Source organism: Oryctolagus cuniculus, chromosome 1 (assembly GCF_051225735.1).
Source record: "Oryctolagus cuniculus isolate XC-2025 breed Fujian yellow rabbit chromosome 1, ASM5122573v1, whole genome shotgun sequence".
NCBI lineage: Eukaryota > Metazoa > Chordata > Mammalia > Lagomorpha > Leporidae > Oryctolagus > Oryctolagus cuniculus.
In genome coordinates, this window is record NC_142867.1 from 138,523,685 (window position 1) to 138,541,339 (window position 17,655).

Sequence of the window (17,655 nt, forward strand, 5' to 3'; positions counted from 1 at the left end):
CTTGTGTCACCTGAGAGTGAATCAGACACAAACACAAACACACCCTCACACAGTGCCCAGGGCTGCCCGCTGAGACCCCATCAAGAACAGGCCTTTAAAAATTTCTCTGTGGGGCTTCATAATTTAAAAACCGTGGAGGCTGGTGCTGTGGTGTAGCAGGTAAAGCCACCACCTGCAGTGCCATCATCCCACATGGGTGCCGATCAAGTCCTGGCTGTTCCACTTCCTATCCTGCTCTCTGCTATGGCCTGGGAAAGCAGTGGAAGATGGCCCAAATCCTTGGGCCTCTGCACCTGCTTGGGAGACCTGGAATAAGCTCCTGGCTCCTGGCTTTGGATCGGCCCAGCTCCAGCTGTTATGGCCATCTGCGGAATGAACCAGCAGATGGAAGACCTCTTTCTCTCTCTCTCTCTGCTTCTCTGTAAGTCTGCCTTTCAAATAAACAAATAAATCTTTAATGTATATATATATATATATGTATGTATGTGTGTGTACATATATATGTATGTATCCAACATTGGAGCACCTAAATATAAAAAAAAAGTAAAATTCATGTAACATGGGAGGCACTGTCTTAACGGTTTTCCAGTGTGTGGATGAGTGGCACTCAGCACACACACACACACACACACACCCCTCGACATCCACCTCCAGGACTTCATCTTCTGGAAGAAGGGGTCCCAGTTCCTACTGAATGCCAGTGCCCACTCTCTGCTGCCAGCCCTGGCCACGCCCACTCTCCTTTGCCAGCTCCTGGGACTTCCCGGTGAGTGGGACCAGGGAGCTCTTGTCCTGTGACCAACTCCCTCAGGCAGCAAGGTGTCCTCACCATTTGTCTGTGTCATGACGTGTGCCAGAATTTCCCTCCTTTTGAAGGATGAATAATGTTCCATTGCCTGTATGAGCGTATTTGAAAAAGCTTGCGGAGAATGGAATTAAAAGTATGAGTTTATTTTGGTGCCAAAAAAATTCTCTTGATGCAATTTTCTTCATCAAGTGGGAAATGTGCATTGTGAAGAAACTGTAAGTGGGTTTCTGAATTTTTTTGCACCAAAGTCAATTCATACTTTTAATTCCATTCTCCCACACATTTTTTGAAGTACCATCGCCTGTATCAGATTTTCTTTATCCTGTCATCTGTGGGTGCACACTTGGGTTGTTTCCCTATCTAGGCTGTTGTGGGTTGTGTAGCTATGAATGGGGTGGGGGATATCTTTTTTTTTCTTTATTTTTTTTTTATTTTTTGACAGGCAGAGTGGACAGTGAGAGAGAGAGACAGAGAGAAAGGTCTTCCTTTGCCGTTGGTTCACCCTCCAATGGCCGCCGCAGCCAGCACACTGCGCTGATCCGATGGCAGGAGCCAGGTACTTCTCCTGGTCTGCCATGGGGTGCAGGGCCCAAGCACTTGGGCCATCCTCCACTGCACTCCCGGGCCACAGCAGAGAGCTGGCCTGGAAGAGGGGCAACCGGGACAGAATCCAGTGCCCCAACTGGGACTAGAACCTGGTGTGCCGGCGCCGCAAGGCAGGGGATTAGCCTAGTGAGCCGCGGCGCCAGCCGCAAATATATCTTTGAGACCGCTCCTTTCGATTCATTTGGGCATAGGCCTGGGAGAAAAATTGGGGTTGTATGTTGACACAAGGTGCTCTTTTTTTAAATTATTTTTTAAAGATTTATTTATTTATTTGAAAGTCAGAGTTACATAGAGAGAGAAAGAGAGGCAGAGAGAGAGAGGTCTTCCATCCGTTGGTTCACTCCCTTCAGATGGCCCCAACGGCCGGAGCTGCGCCAATCCAAGCCAGGAGCTTCTGGGTCTCCCATGTGGGAACAGCTGCCCAAGGACTTGGGCCATCTTCTACTGCTTTCCCAGGCCACAGCAGAGAGCTGGATCGGAAGAGGAGCAGCTGGGACTCGAACCAGCGTCCATATAGGATGCCAGCACTGCAGGTGGCGGCTTTACCCGCTATGCCACAACGACAAGGCGCTTTTAAACTTTAAAAATGACTCTCAGAGGAAAGCAAATGAGCATTTGGAAAGCACCTGCTGCCTTTTGGGAGTGCTTCTGCAGATCTGCAGAGCCAAGGCCGACGGGAGCGAGGGGAGGTTACTACTTGGGTCTGTGTGGGGCAGAGAATGAGGCTCCTGGGGGAGGGCGTGCTTCCCTGGGCGCGGTGTCCACAGCGCTGGCTGAGCTGTGCTAAGTTCTGCTCCTGCCCGGGATGAACTGGTGGAGGTGCACGCCCAGGGTGTGGCGGGGCGGGGCTCTGCCTCCCCACGGGCGATGAGGATAGCACCAACCTGGTGTCTGCTGTAGGTTGTCACTGTGCTTCTGTTGGTCTGAGCTGTACCCACCATACAATACCCCTCTCCTTGCCCCCGGAAAAGATACCTGTGTCCCAGACCATGGCTCCAAGGGTTAGGGTAGGATTGTTGTAAGCCTCCAACTGGCACCTGATGCAACTCACAAATGTTAGTTTGGGGACTGTGGCTGATCCTTGGCGACTGGCACCGTGAATGAGGGAGGTCTTCTGCCCAAGAAGTGAATCTGGAGAACTCCCTGGTGTGTGGCCAGCTGTCTCCAGACAGAGCTCGGAGTGGCCCTGGAGCCTCTCTGTCCACGTCGAGTGTGGTCTGGGACCCCGTCCAGGTCCATGCCTGTCCCTGGGTTTAAACAGGTGTTTTAAAATAGCCAGTGACAACTTGGTGGCTCTAAAGAGAGACAGACCTTGAGTTACTGCCCTCGTGCAGGCTCTGAGTGGTGCACAGTGCGCCCCTACCTTTGTGTGGTCAGTGCCAAGTTCAGACCACAGAGGAAACAGCTCTGTGTCCTTTCCCACTTCCTACCCACAGTTTTATCCTTGAGGACAGAATCTAAACGTGTTCTGCTCACATCTGCCACACGTCCTCACCCTTGAAAGTGGCTCGTAGCCGTGTCCCCTGCCGGTGCACATGGAGGCCACACCCAGAGCGAGGCTGCTGCTACTGCCTGGAGGAGAAGAGGATGCTGGACAGGTTTCACGTGTCTGCCCTAGAGCTGTGGGTCTGACTGTGGAGATGGAGGAGTGCCCGCCTCCGGTGGGTGGGGCCTGTGGGCAGCCTTTTCTGTGGCTGAAATGTGGTCTGGGTGGCCATGGGTCTGGTGTACAGCCTCCACTGTGAGGTATTAGGAGGGCGGAAGCTCCCAGGTGAGGCCTTTGGGAGGGGATCAGGATTCTTTGCTGTCAGCACCACGGAGCCCCTGTGACCGAATCCTGGTGACTGTGTAAGAAGAGACAGACAGACCGGAAGACAAGTACAGGTGCACACACGTGCTTCCTGTGTGTCTCCCACAGCCACCTCAGGACTCGGCCACAAGAAAGCCACCACCAGATATGGCTCTGTGACCCTGGACCTGTGCCCTGTGCTGTAATCAACCTCTTTTATTTGCAAAGTAGCCTGTCTTGGGCATGTCATTATAATACTGAAAACAGACTAATACACGTCCCCAGACATTTGTACGTGGAGATGGCTTTTTGCACCTGACTTAACCCCAATGCCTTGTTTCTATGAGAATAAACTTCTTCTGTCCCTCAACCAGTTTACTGAGCAAAGCCTTGTGTTTGCCATCACACCCCACATAAGTGTAATGTGCATGTTTGCAATGGAAACACAACTTTATTTTTTCTCCACTGCCTGTTTAAATGTCCTTGCGTTGGGTCCTTCCCTGCTGGGAGGACGCCACAAGTGCTGCCCACCACCCTGGCTGCCCCCCCACCTGGCTGCACCTGCTTGGGTTACAAACAGTTGGCAGGGGGCTGGCACTGTGGTGTAGCAGGTGAAGCCTCCACCTGCAGCACTGGCTTCCCTTATGGGCGCCAGCTCGAGTCCTGGTCGCTCCACTTCAGATCCAGCTTCCTGCTAATGTGCCTGGGAAAGCAGCAAAAGATGGTCCCTCAGCCGCTGCACCCACATGGGAGGCCTGGAAGAAGCTCCTGGCTCCTGGCTTCAGACCAGCCCAGCTCAGGCCGATGCAGCCATCTGGGGAGTGAACCAGCAGAAGGAAGACCTCTCTCTCTCTGTCTCTCCCTCTCTCTCTGTAACTCCGACGCTCAAATAAATAAATAAATCTTAAAAAAAAAAGACACACAGTCCTCAGCCCGTTCCAGCCACAAGGACGATCCACCCTGGTTTTCCAGCTGTAGATGGCAATGGGAACCTGGGGAGGGAGGGAGAGGGAAGGGGACACCTTTTCTATTTTTCCTCCTTCTTCCTCACCCCCAGCCCTGAGGTTTCCTGGAGAGTTCCGGGGTGGCCGGAGGAGGAGGAGGTGAATGGGAAACCCAGGGCTCTCCTGAGCGGAGCTACTGTCAGAGGCCCAGGCCACACCAGCTTGTGAGCCCGGTCTGGTCATCCAGAGTGGCGTGGGGCTGACGCGTCTCTCTCTGATGCTTTGTGCAGGTGCTTCTGTGGCTCACTCTATACATCTCCCTTGGAAGGACGGGGAGTGTTAACCAGCCTCTAGGCATTATAAGGAAATGCCTGAGACTGGCTCCTTTATAAAGAAAGCAAGTTTATTTAGCTCACAGTGCTGGAGGGTCCAGGGTTTGCTGGTGAAGAGGTAGGGAGTGTGTGTGTGTGTGTGTGTGTGCGTGTGCACGCGCACATGTCCTCTGGTCTTACATAGGCACCCGTACTCAATCACAGGGCTTCGCCCTGCTGACCAGGTCTAATCCTCATACGTGCCAAAGGACCGGCTCCAACTCCACAGCTTGGGGAAGTCTCTTTCTCTTCATCCCACACAAAGGGGATTGCATTTCAGCTCGGGAAGCCCAGACTCAAGCCGCGTCCACACTGTGGCAGGGAGCATCGTCCACTTAGGTCTGAGTGTTCGACTGGCGTGTTGCTGGGTGAAAGGGAGCAGAATCCAGGGTGGACAATGGCCAGCGCCTGGAGGGAACAGTGTGGACACACAAGTATGCCTTCCCTCTGGTCACCGATGGTGCGGCCTCAGCACGCAGCTGCCTGTGGCGGGAATGGAAGGCAGCGCCATGAGGAAAAGGAACCCCCCCAGGTGTGCACAGGACCAGGGCTGGCCCCTGTGGCCCTGCTGGCTCCTGGTGTGGCAGAGAGAGAGAGACAGATGGAGAGAGAATGCGGGGGGGGGGGGGTGGAGAGAAGGAAAGAGAGAGGAGAGATATATCTTGCATCTGCTGGTTCACTTCCCAAATGGCCACAATGGTGGGGGCTGGGCCAGGCAAAGCCAGAAGTCAGGAGTTTTATCCAGGTCTCACTTGTGGGTGGCAGCACCCCAAACACTTGGACATATTCTGCTGCTTTTCTGGGCACAATAGCAGGGGGATGGATCAGAAGTAGAGCAGGTGGGATTCGAACCGGTGCCTATAAGGGATGCTGGCATTATAGGTGGCCTCTTAACCCACTATACCACAATGCCAGCCCCTCTCTGCTCCCATTCTAAGCCTTGCCTTTCCTGAAGGAACAGCTGTAACCAACCACACCTTCCTGCCCTTGCACAGTTTCCAGACCGGCTGAGCTCCTTGGAGTAGGGAGTTTAGGTAATCACACACAGATTCTGCCTTTATTTAAAGAGGAACAAGAAAGTTGCTTCCTGTGTGGACTCCCCAGAAACCAGGACGGATCCGACTTCCACAATTTTAATGAAGTGCAACGTTTTGCAGAGGAACAAACAAAACCCTTACCCTTGCCCTCCCTCCCTCCTTACTCGGTATCCCTTTTATTTATTAATTTCTGTTGCAAAATGGCTTTGAAGTGTCTGGGAGCCTGGAGGTGGGAAGGGGGGAATTCCTGTGTGGGAGAGCTGTGGGTCTCTTGCCAGTGCAGCTGGAAGGAGGGCCGTGGTAACAAAGGCGACAAATGTAGCAGTGCTGTGTGCTTTGATGTGTGAAGATTAAACATCGTGTCAAGTGCAAGCTCCCCAGCCAGCTCCACTGAAATGTGATCATATGGAAGCCTCAGACCTTTGGGGCCAAAACCCTATAAAGATAGAAATCAGGCTATTCATGACAGTTTCCAGTTTGGAGGAAAAAAGAAAGTTCTAAGGTATGTTTGCTCCGCAGCCTTGCACAGACGCCCTGCTGGTAGACACCTGCACGCCACATGCTTGCAAAGCAGGGTGCTGAGCTCTGCGTGTGAGCAGAGGCTGCGGCAGCAGACCGCCCCCCTGGGCTTCGTGTATGCAGACTTCCCACGAGGGGCACGGCCAGGAGCCAGTGCCAGCTCCTCTGGGCTTCCCAACTTGTCTGTGTGCTCTGCACGGTGATTCTGTTCTGGCAAGCAGGAACCTGGATGTGAGGTCGGCGCCTGGCTTCAGCCCCTAGGTTGGAGGTTGTGGAGTCAGGGTGGGGAAGTGGCTCATCTCTCTCTTTTAGGGTGGGCAAGGGGCTTCAGATACCACAGCTCCTCATCTGGGTGGGAGGCTGGTGAGTCCTGGTGGACTCATCTCTAGGTGGGGTGGGGAACTGAGGCTTGAGGGGTCCCCAGACTAGGGAGTTCCCTTTCCAGACGCATCAGGGAGTGAGCTTTGTCTTCTAACTAGACAGGTGCAGCCAGGGTGTGGGACCCCTTCCTGTTCCTATACCGAGGCTGGAACTTTACAAAGAAGAGAGGTTTATTGAGCACACAGTTCTACATGTTCAAGGGCTTGGCACCTGCACTGGCTCAGCTCTGGGGAGGGCCCCAGGGCAGATAGCACCATGTGGTAGGAATGGGGGCATTAGGGAGAGCACGAGGTGAGGCAGGAAGTCCTAATGTGGTGACCCCTACACCAGGTCCTGTTCCCTGAAGGTCTCACCAACACCATCTCAACACCACCACACTGGGGACCAAGCTGCCAGCATGTGATTCCCTGGGGAGCATCTAACTACGCCATAGCAGCCAGGCGAAAAAGCAGGCTGGGAGGAGAAACGTCGCAGACGTGACGAGTGACGGATGGAGGCTGCAGCTGAGCTGGGCATGGGACCAGGGACCAATGCCTTGGTTTCCTTAGCTGTAACTGGAGGGGGTGACATCTGACAACCGCAGCCTCTGCAACCTTCACCCCACCATGTCAGCCGTTAGCACTGGAGTGCGTGTAGCCCTGGGGCTCAGAGCGGACGGCAGAGACCCAAGAAAGGATGGGAGGAGTTTCCACATGCAGGGTCTGCCTGGGCCAGGGGCTCTTAGGGAACCCAGGTCAGGCTGCTGAGGGCTTGGGACAGGAGAGGGGCTGGAAGAGACAGCACAGGGATGTGTGTGTGTGTGTGTGTGTGTGTGGTTGGGGAGCTGCAGGTGTCAGCTTTGTCACCATCCTCTGGGGGTGTGTCTCCGGGCCTTTGGGCCATGCAGATCCTGTCTCCATTTGTGTCTGAGCCCCAAGTGGAGGCTTCCAGAGGCGAGGATGTCCTAAGTCAGGATGTGGATCCAGGTGTCTTGGCCACAAGCTGGGTGTCGTGACCATGGGGTGTTTTTAATTTGCTGCTTGCATGACCTTGACTGCAAAGCCCACCCCCAGCGCAAGGCTAGATGGAAAGGCAGCCCACCTAAATAAGGGGTCTCTGAAGCTGATGAACAGCTCATTGACCCAGGAGTGATGTACAGGCCCCCAAAGACACCTTCTGAGAGGCCAGGGGCCCCAGCACCAGCAGCGCAGTAGCTCTGAGGGCGGGTGCAAAGGGTGCTGGGGTTGGCATCAGCAGGGCAGACTTGGAATCTCTCCCGCTCTCACTGGGGCTCATTGCCCTGGGACTCTGGTCCCCAGGGGTAGAGGGCAAGGACTCCATGTCCCCTGGAAGTCAGCGGGTAGGCGAGCACCCTGCCTTGTCCCTGGCCCACAGGAAGTGCTTGCTCAGCGGCGCCTACTCTCATTCACGAGCACCCATTGTTGTGCGGTGTGCACGTGGGCCTGCTGAAGAGCCAGGGGCAGAGGCGTGGAGAAGGCCCACAAGGGCCCAGCCTCCTCCTCTCGGCTATGGCTCTGCGCTGTGCAGGTGGAGCTGCGCACGTCTGAGGCGTAGGGACCAGAGAGGCAGATCTGAGGCAGGCCTGGGCAGCCGCCTCTCCGCCTCCTACCCCTGCCCACATTCCCAGAGGACAGGGCAGGTCCCCTAGGCAGTGAAGTGCCACTCACTGGGCAGCAGTGACTCATCTGAAGAAGGGAAGGGCCTGGGGGCTGGAGACAGGAAGTGCATCGTTTGTTTTCTCTGAATTGGAGTCCAACTGGAGCGGAAGCCAGCCTGCTCCTGTCCTCTTGCAGGCTGGATTGGGGTTCCTGAAACCTCTCTGCCGGCGAGCAGCGCAGATCTAAACGTCTGGCCGCTGGAACTCTGGTTCACCGCCCAGCATCGCCCAGCACGGCCCAGCACGGCCCAGCACTGCCCAGCACGGCCCAGCACAGCCCAGCACAGCCCAGCACCGCCCAGCACGGCCCAGCACGGCCCAGCACGGTCCAGTACGGCCCAGTACGGCCCAGCACGGCCCAGCACCACCCTGCCGATTCCCGTGTGAGCCGAGCTGGGGTGGCCTCGGCTCTAGACTGTGATCTCACTGTGGAGACACAAACCTCGGACGAGGCGGTTGTCCTAGGGCTGACACCAGTGTGGAGGCCCACGCTCCATGTCAGAGCGACAGGCTTCAGTCTGCCTCCTGAGTGCAGCTTCCTGCCAGGGGACACGTGCCACACACACTGTACACACACATCATACACACAGCATACACACACTGTACACACACAGCACATGTCCAGCATACACACACCGTACACACACAGCACACACACAGCACACACACACTGTACACACACAGAACACGCCCAGCATACATACAGCATACACACACCGTACACACACAGCACACGCCCAGCATACACACACCATACACACAGCACACACACAGCATACACACACCATACACACAGCATACATACAACATACACACACATACACACAGCATACACACACCGTACACACACAGCATACACACAACATACACACACTGTACACACACAGTACACACACAGCGTACACACCACACACACCATACACATACAGCATACACCCAGCATACACACCACAACACTGTACACACACCACACACACAGCACACATCACACACATCGCACACATCACATCACACCACACACACACCACACATACATCACACATACATCATATATACATCACACACAAATCACAGACATCATACATACCACACATATCACATATAGCATATACATACCACACACATTGCACACACCACACACACAGATACACGCACCACACACACAGCATACATACACCATACACACCACACACACACACATACAGCACACACCACACACATAGCATATACACACCATATACACCACACATACCACACACACATCACACACCACACTCACACACCACACATACAGCATACACACACTATAAACATCACACACACCTCCACACACCATGCACATACACACACAACACACATCACACACACATCGTACACCACACACACATCATACATACCACACCCCCACACACCATACACATACACACAGCACACATCACACACATAGCATACATATACCATACACAACACACACATCACATACCACACATACACCATACACACCACACACACCACACACACCATACATAGCACACACACCATACACACAGCACACATCACACACATAGCATACATATACCATACACAACACACGCATCACATACCACACATACATCATATGCACCACACACACATCATACACACCACACACCATACACACAGCACACACACACCACACATACGCCATACACACCACACACATCACACACCACACACACAGCATACACATACCATACACACACACAGCACACACCACACACACCACACATATAGCATACACACACCACACACCACGCATACCTCACACCCCTGTACCACATACCATACACACATACATCACACACACCACACACACATACATCACACACACCACACACACATACATCACACACAGCACACACATATGCCACATACATACCACGGACATACTACACACACCACACACCACACACACACATACCACATATACCATGCACACATCACACTCAACCACACACACATACCACACTCACACACCATACACACTCACATACATCACAAACACACCACCCACACACACAACATGCACACGCATACCACAGACACACTGCACACACACAGGCCAGCAAGGAGGTAACTGTCCCGCCTGTAGCGTGGTGCTCCTTGAGCAGACATTGGTCTGCAAGAGCCGCACACTCCCCACTCGCAGGATGCTTTCCTGCCCCTGGGCACTCAGCTCAGGGCACCCCTCGGTCTCTGGCTGCTCACAGCAAAGCCTGTGCGGTCATTCTTCACGGCCAGGAAAGGGCTGGCTGCACAGCGTCGTCACGGTGCGGCCGGGCTGTGTGTGGATGGAAACGCGGCCGTGCTCGGTGGAGCACAGGCGGGATGGCCCACGCCCTGCTCACACTCAGCCTGGGCGACACTCGCACGCTGACACCCCACAGCACCCCCGCTGCCTCCTGCCCCGCCGCGTGCCTGTGAATTGCCTCCAGTATGCTCATCGGCAAAGCTGAGCTTCCAGAATGCAGGTCTCGTGGGGCCATTTTGGATTCTGACTCTGTAGAGGAGCATCTGGAAGCATCCAGAACTCCATGTCCTCCCCGCCCCCCAATCCCCAGCCCCAGGCCTCTCCACCCAGTGCCGCAGCCTCCACGGCCGTCCCGGGCCCAGATCTCCTCGCAGCCATGGGAGAGACCTCCTGGCCCTGGGCTCTCCCCCTCTCCATTCCCCAACGTGAGCCCAGTGAGTCCGTGGCATTGCCAGCATGGATTACAAATTTCCCACTTGAACTGGGACAACCCCCTGCCCTAATTGTGGTTTGAAATCTACTGGCTTTGGCCTTTAATAGTATTTGGTATCAGCCGTGGAACATACCACTTTACGAAAATAACATCCCGTGCCCTCCTTTCAAAATAGTCAGATTGAGTCCGCTCAGCCAGGTTTTGGGCCAGCTGTGGAACGCGAGGTCCCCTCTGCCAGGGCTGTCCGGCCCCTCCCTGAGGCAGTCCCCGGTGGTCTTCCTGTCATCCTATGCTACGCTTTGCATGTGCATGGGCTCCCACGGAGGCCCGTGGCAGGCAGCCTGGATCGCCATGCAGTCCGTGGTGGGTGGGGGAGATGGGCGGGGCTGGGATGGGTCTGCAGATAACAGAGCCAAGGACACTGGCCCCGGCAGGGAGGGAGGATGGGGCGGGGGTCGGAATTCCAGGTGAGATGCCGGTGCTCCCCACTGACAGCCATGTTTCCTCTCGGGACTCACCCAGGGTGTCCTCGGGCAGCCGGACTGTTGGAACTAATGGGACACCGGGTGGAAGTGGACACTCAGGTCCACGCTGGAGTGCAGAGCCTGGGTGGGCACTGTGCAGGTCCTTCCTGTGGGCCGTGCCCTGCGTCCTTTGAAAAGCCTGTTAGAGACGCCGACCCGCTCTGAAAGGCACAGAGCTGATCCGTGTGCTGTTTTCAATTTGTCCATGACGCTGCCCCGAAGAGCGAGTGCCTGCAAGCGGGTGTGCCCTGTGAAGCCAGAGTGTCCCTGCCTGCCCATCTGGGGACAGGCTCTCTCTGAGCCTGGCACAAAGGAGCGGGCAGGGCAGGCACAGCGGGCGGACCCTGTTTTTAATCCTGACTTTGCATGTGAATGTGTGTGGCATAGCTCCTACTCTGGGAGGAATAGCAAAGGGCAATTTCAGCACTTTGATGTTGCTTCAAAACCTGGGAGGAGACAAGCAGTGGTGGCAGCCCCTGTGCGTGTGTGTGTGTGCATGTGTGTGTGTGCATGTGCATGTGTATGTCATGCGTGTGGTGCATGCATTATTTGGAGGTTTGGGAGAACATGATCTGGGAAGAGCCGTGATGTGAATATCCCTCCCCTTAAGCTGATTAACATCTCCTCGCTCCCTCTCTGCTTCGGCACCAGAAACCCCAGTCTGGCATCTCCACGGCCCCGAGGCTAGGCCGTCTGGGGAGGTGTCTGCAGCTGGGGCTGCGAATTGGACTCCGTCCGTCCGCGTGAGCGGTGGAAACTCGGCTCGGCTCCCAGCTTCCCTTTCCCGCCCCCCGGGGCTCTGACGAGGTGCTGGTGCGTCTGCTTACCTTGGCGTTGCAACCACCCAGGCCCCATCTTCCCTGCGTGTGAAAACACTCCCGACAAGCTCCTGCCTGTTCCCACTCTCGGGGGTTGCTCCCGCTCGCCTCTTCTTGGAAAGCCAGAAGCAGTGGCTGTTTTGACCTCGGACAAAGACCTTTGTGCTGGCTGAGGCACGAGGGGACCTGCCAGTGACTGGTTGCATCATCATGTTTTGGGGGCACAGGGTAAGCCTGGGAAGCTCCGTAGGGGGCAGGTTCCTAGGGAAAGGTACACAGAGCCACTGCTGAGACAATACTCTTTTTAGCTCATGCCCAGCTTGCATCAGGAGGAAAAAAAAAAGGCGGTGCCAAAGAGGAGGAGCGGTGAACTTGGAGAGTGTCACTGCTCTGTGCAGGAGGTCGTAACCCCCAAGGCAGTCACGAGACCGCTGTGTCCCTGGGCATGTTGGCTCCAGAGGGTGGCACAGACTGACCAGGCTCGGCTGCTCCCCTGATTGCTGTCCTAGTCCATTTTCTGGTGCAGTAAGAAAGTATCTGATGACCGGTGCCGTGGCTCACTAGGCTAATCCTCCACCTTGCGGCGCCGGCACCCCGGGTCCTAGTCCCGGTCGGGGCGCCGGATTCTGTCCCGGTTGCCCCTCTTCCAGGCCAGCTCTCTGCTGTGGCCAGGGAGTGCAGTGGAGGATGGCCCAAGTGCTTGGGCCCTGCACCCCATGGGAGACCAGGAGAAGCACCTGGTTCCTGCCTTTGGATCAGCATCCACAGTGAGACAGGCAAGACTTGGACTCGCTTTGTAGCTACCTGCCTTGTGGTCTCTAATCCATTCCTGCAAGACCTAATCCAGTCTCAAGAGAAGTAACCCAGGCTCTGGAGGAAACCATGAACTCATTTATGCAGGCAGATCCTTCCAGAAGCCACAGCCACCACCACCTCCATGCTGTGACCCGAGGCATGAGGCCTCAACACGCATTTTGGTGAAGACAAACCACGTTCCAAACATAGCTGTTGTCGAGAAAGTGGGGGCAAATTAGGTGCCAGAACAGGGAGCCTGGGATGAGGGAGACCTGGGAGCTGGGGGTGCAGACCACGTGTCCTGGGAGGGACAGAAGGGAGACAGGCCCTGCCAAAGCCAGTCTGAGTTGAGCAAGGCCACAGGGCCATCCTCTGGGAGGGAAGGGCCTTTTCTTCCATTAAAAACAGGCTTCCTTCCCTGAGACAGCTCCGTCTTGTTCTCATTTGCACAGCCCCAGCGCCTGCATCTGGGTGTTGCTCGGGACGTACAATGCCAAGGGGAGAGAGCAATCGCATCCCTGCTCCTGTAGCTCTTGGACAGCTCCCGAGGCTCCCTGGCTGGACTCCTGTCTGACCTCTGACCTGTCATACCTCTCTGATCCCGCAGATCAAGTGTCTCATGTCTCTCTGCCTGCCTATTTCAATGTCTGCCTTGGCAAGTTCAGGGCCAGTCTCTCCAGTGAAGGACAGCTATTTTCATCTGGAAACAAACATTAAAGAATAAACGATGTCTCCATCAGCAGTTACCGTTTCTTCCCCTTTACCCTGTGTAAATGCTTTTATCATTCTCTTCCTTAGTCACCCAGCTGTCCCATGAGGCAGGTGTTCTTCTTAAACCCATTTAATGGGCAAAGAACGGAAGCAGAGAGGTGCACCACCCTCCTGAGCTCTGCCTCACTGTGAGTTTCTGGAAGAATCTGGATTCTAATACAGAGCATGCTCCAGGCGTCCCAGGCTGGGAGGCTGAAGCTCCGAACAATCCTTCTAACCGTGTCCTAGTGCTGAAAGCAGGACTCATCAAGCCTCCCCCCTGTGCCATGGGCACTTTTTATTTTCGTTTTATTTGAAAGGCCAAAGAGACAGACGCAGAAAGATCTCCACTCATTGGTTCACTCCCCAAGTACCTGCAACAACCAGGGTTGAGCCAAGCTGAAACCCGGAACTCTATCCAGGTCTCCCGTGTGGGTGGCAGGGACCCACGTCCTTGCGCTGTCATCGACTGCCTCCCAGGCTGTGCATTAACAGGCAGCTGGGTTGAAAGCAGAGGAGCCGGGACTCTAACCAGGCACTTGGATAGGGGATACCGGAGTCCCAAGTGGCAACTTAACTGCTACCTCGGCTGCCCGCTGCATTGGGTGCTTTGATTAGGCGGTGATCCCAAGGCCTTCTCCCTGTTCGTGCAATCCACAACAACCCAGATAGCATCTGCTGTCAATCACCAGGCATCCCCAGTGGACCGGGGTGGCCTCTGCTGCCCCCACCATTTCAGGAGAGAAGTGAGAGGCAAAGAAGGTGGTTGCCCTAAGAAGAAGGGCCAGGATTGTCCTGAGATCTTGCATGCACACCCTGACCCCTCAGAGGAGCTGGGGTCGCAAAGCGGGGCTTTGCAACGGCAGTGAAAATGCCGGGAGCCCCTGCCAGGTCTCTGGTGACTCACGGGACATGTGTTCATTCTCAGAGTACTCCGCTGGCGGCACACATGTTGACACAGAGCAATTATACATCTGAGTAGTTCCAGGGGGCACAGTGATGATGACCTCGATGAGCTTGGAGTTACTTTCAGTAACCAGGGTTGGAATGGAAGGTGTCTCTGCATACAGCCGGCCCTCTACCCCTGTGGGCTCTGCACCCTTGGATTCAACTGTGGGTAGGAAGCATTTGGAAAGTGCGTCAGTACTGAACATGCGCAGATCTTTATCTTTTTGGTATTCCCTAAGCAATACAGCACCACAGTTCCTTGCCTGAGCTTTCCATTGGGTTAACATAGATTCAAAATCCACAGGACGGCGCCTTTAGGCTCCATGGAAATGCTATTGCTACCCATGAGGAACAAGCACCACGTGAGGATTGAGCCACGGCACCGGGGTGCAGGGTTAGGGCAGGCTCACGGGTGGAGGCAAGGCCGCCCCCATCCCCAGGTCACCAGCACTTCTGAGCAGCTGGCCGCGAACGACCCTCTGCGGGTGTCAGGGAGCACTGTAACCACGAACCCCTTTATTTGCCGTTTGAAGGGCAATGCATTGACCAGGCTCAGCCATGGCTTGCAGTTAGAGTTGGCTCCGTATTGGGTCTCAGGGCACAGGTGTTCTGGGTGACAAGTGCAGGAGACGAGGGCAGACAGTTCAGGAGCCCACTATTTCCAAAACGGGCTGAGGCTGCTGTGTTCCTGCAGCCTGCTCCGCTGGCCTGTAGTTCTATGGGTTTTCCAACCCTCGCCAGAGCACGTGGGCATTGCCCCAGGCTTGCTCCGCGGCACTGCCACCCGCTCACTAGACCAATGCACGCACCATGGTGGGTGCCCTGGTAGCTGAAGCTGTTCAGATGCAAAGATCAGACGGAGGGGCAGGTGCCGCGGCGCAACCTTACGTACTGGAGCACCTGTTTGAGTCTCGGGTCCTCTAGCATCCAGCTTCTTGCTAACATATCCTGGGAGGCAGCAGATGGTGACTCCAATGCTTGGGCCCCTGCCACCCACATGGGAGATTGGATAGAGTTCCTGGCTCCTGCCTGTCAGATAAAATAAAAATAAAAAAACATTTAAGAAAGGAGAGGGAATAAAAAAGATCTGGTGGAAAATTCACAGAGCAACGTCTGACTTCTGGTTGATGGCATCTGATTTGAAATGTTGAATTTCATTCAGAGATTCATTGGTAGGAATAAGCCTAAAAGATGTTTCGAGAAGAAAATGAGTGTCAAAAATAAAAGGAGCTTAAATACCCACCAAAATCAATACTAAGAGACACCTGACACTCATGTCATGGGGGCAGTTCAATGAGATCATGGGAAAATGGAATTAAAAGATGTTTATTTTTTTGCAAAAAGGTTGAAGCCTAGGCAGATTGTTTTCCCAACTTGCATTTTCCATGATCCTTTCGAAGCCCTCTCCTATGCATGGATTTTAAAGTGTCTCTACGTCAGAATAATGTCTTGTTTTAGTTAATTTCCCCTGATTTGATTGACATACCCAAGAATGATGCCTGTCCCTTCACCCTAGTCTGAGTAACAAGACATGCCTGGCACATCCACAGCCATGTAGTGCCACTAGGGAAAATGCCACCCCAGCTTACAGTCACACCCGTAGGTCTGTGTAGCCAGGTTCCCTTGTGTTTCATTAACATTTTGGTATTTTGTTTCCCTGTCCTTTGGTGATGTTTAACCACAACATATGGCGCTTCTGCAGCCCACTGAGAATAGATTAATCAATAGCTCCCTGAATGACTTGAACAAGACCCATAATTCAAATCTCATGTTGCATCTTTGAGATGGAGGCAAGCTTATGCTCTATTTGATTCTTTGGAGGTGACCCTACTTTTAGGTAGAAACGTCCCTAAAGTTCCGGAAAGACCTGGAGCTGTGTCGGAATAAAGAAGTGAGGTTGTCTACACCGTAAGAGCAGCTGTCCGTTGAGAGTCACTCTTGGGTACCGGCAGTGTGGAAGGGACTTCCAAGCTAAGAACTGAGACTAACAGCACGTGGGAAGATACAACCTCGCTCTAATGAGATTTCACGAGGAACTCGGCACTCCCCGGTGCGTCCACACTCCCAAGTGAGTAGGAGGACGCCCACCGCACGGGGGTGGGGAGTGACTTCAGTCGAGAGAGGAAAGCAGAGGTGAAAGTCATTGAGGTGGGCGGGGCTCTGATGGCCAAACGAAGCCTCCCAGGAGGAATGAGGAGAGAAGGAAGCAGTGACACATGGGTGTGTGGGGGGAGGTGGTCAGGGCTGACCTCGGCGCATGAGGGTGACTAAGGCAGAGACTCTGAGTCAGCCCCAGAGCAGGAGCAGAAGGGGCGTCGCCTCTCAGGAGGCTGAGTTTTTGGAAACTGGGGTGAGTGGGTCCAGTGCAGCTGTTTTGGGAGCAGAAGGCCTGGCTCTGGGGGCTGGCAGAGGAGCCCAGCTGTGGCTGTGTGGAGAGTTAGGAGCCACGTGTGACACTGGAGAGGAAGGAGTCAGGAGAGCCGGCACCCAGAGGAGTCTGGGAAAGCCCCAGTGGGATCCTTCTGATTGGTCACGGAAGGTGGAGACTGGGAGAGACTGGGAGAGAAGACCTTGACGTTAGAAATCTCCGAGTCTGAGCCTTTGAGTGGCCTTTGTCTTGGGTTATTGGGAAGTATCTTCTAAATCCTTGGACTCTGCCGAGTGATGGGGGCAGGGGTGTCTTGGGGGCGGGGCGTTGATTGCACCTGAATTTATGCTGACACAGGAGACTCGGGATGGATGGGGGCTGGTGATCAGCGGGTGGGTTAGTGCCACCCCAAGGACCCAATCCAATCACTTCTCCAGGGCCACACCTCCAAACAGGGTAATTGGATTACATTTCTGCCTGATGAGCTCATTAACATAAGACTTTGGGAACCAAAGCTGTAACACATGGGCCTCTGCAGGACAGTCAACATCCAAGTTAATATCAAGAAACCGAAGCAGCAGAGGAAGGGCCGGATTCACCAGTCGTGCCGACCTGTG

At 54.5% G+C, this 17,655-nt stretch overlaps 1 long non-coding RNA gene across 2 annotated transcripts; it reads right to left on the bottom strand.

Annotated features, from left to right (window-relative positions):
• Nucleotides 1–1,648: 1,648 nt before the first annotated feature.
• LOC127491434 (uncharacterized) lies at nt 1,649–12,281 on the bottom strand. 2 transcript variants are annotated; one of them, XR_016213467.1, is made up of 2 exons: nt 12,187–12,281; nt 1,649–2,661 (listed from the first exon to the last, which is right to left on the bottom strand). It is a non-coding gene; the product is annotated as an uncharacterized LOC127491434 (long non-coding RNA). The 2 variants fall into 2 exon arrangements; XR_016213469.1 differs by lacking the exon at nt 12,187–12,281 and adding an exon at nt 2,910–3,096.
• Nucleotides 12,282–17,655: the final 5,374 nt, after the last annotated feature.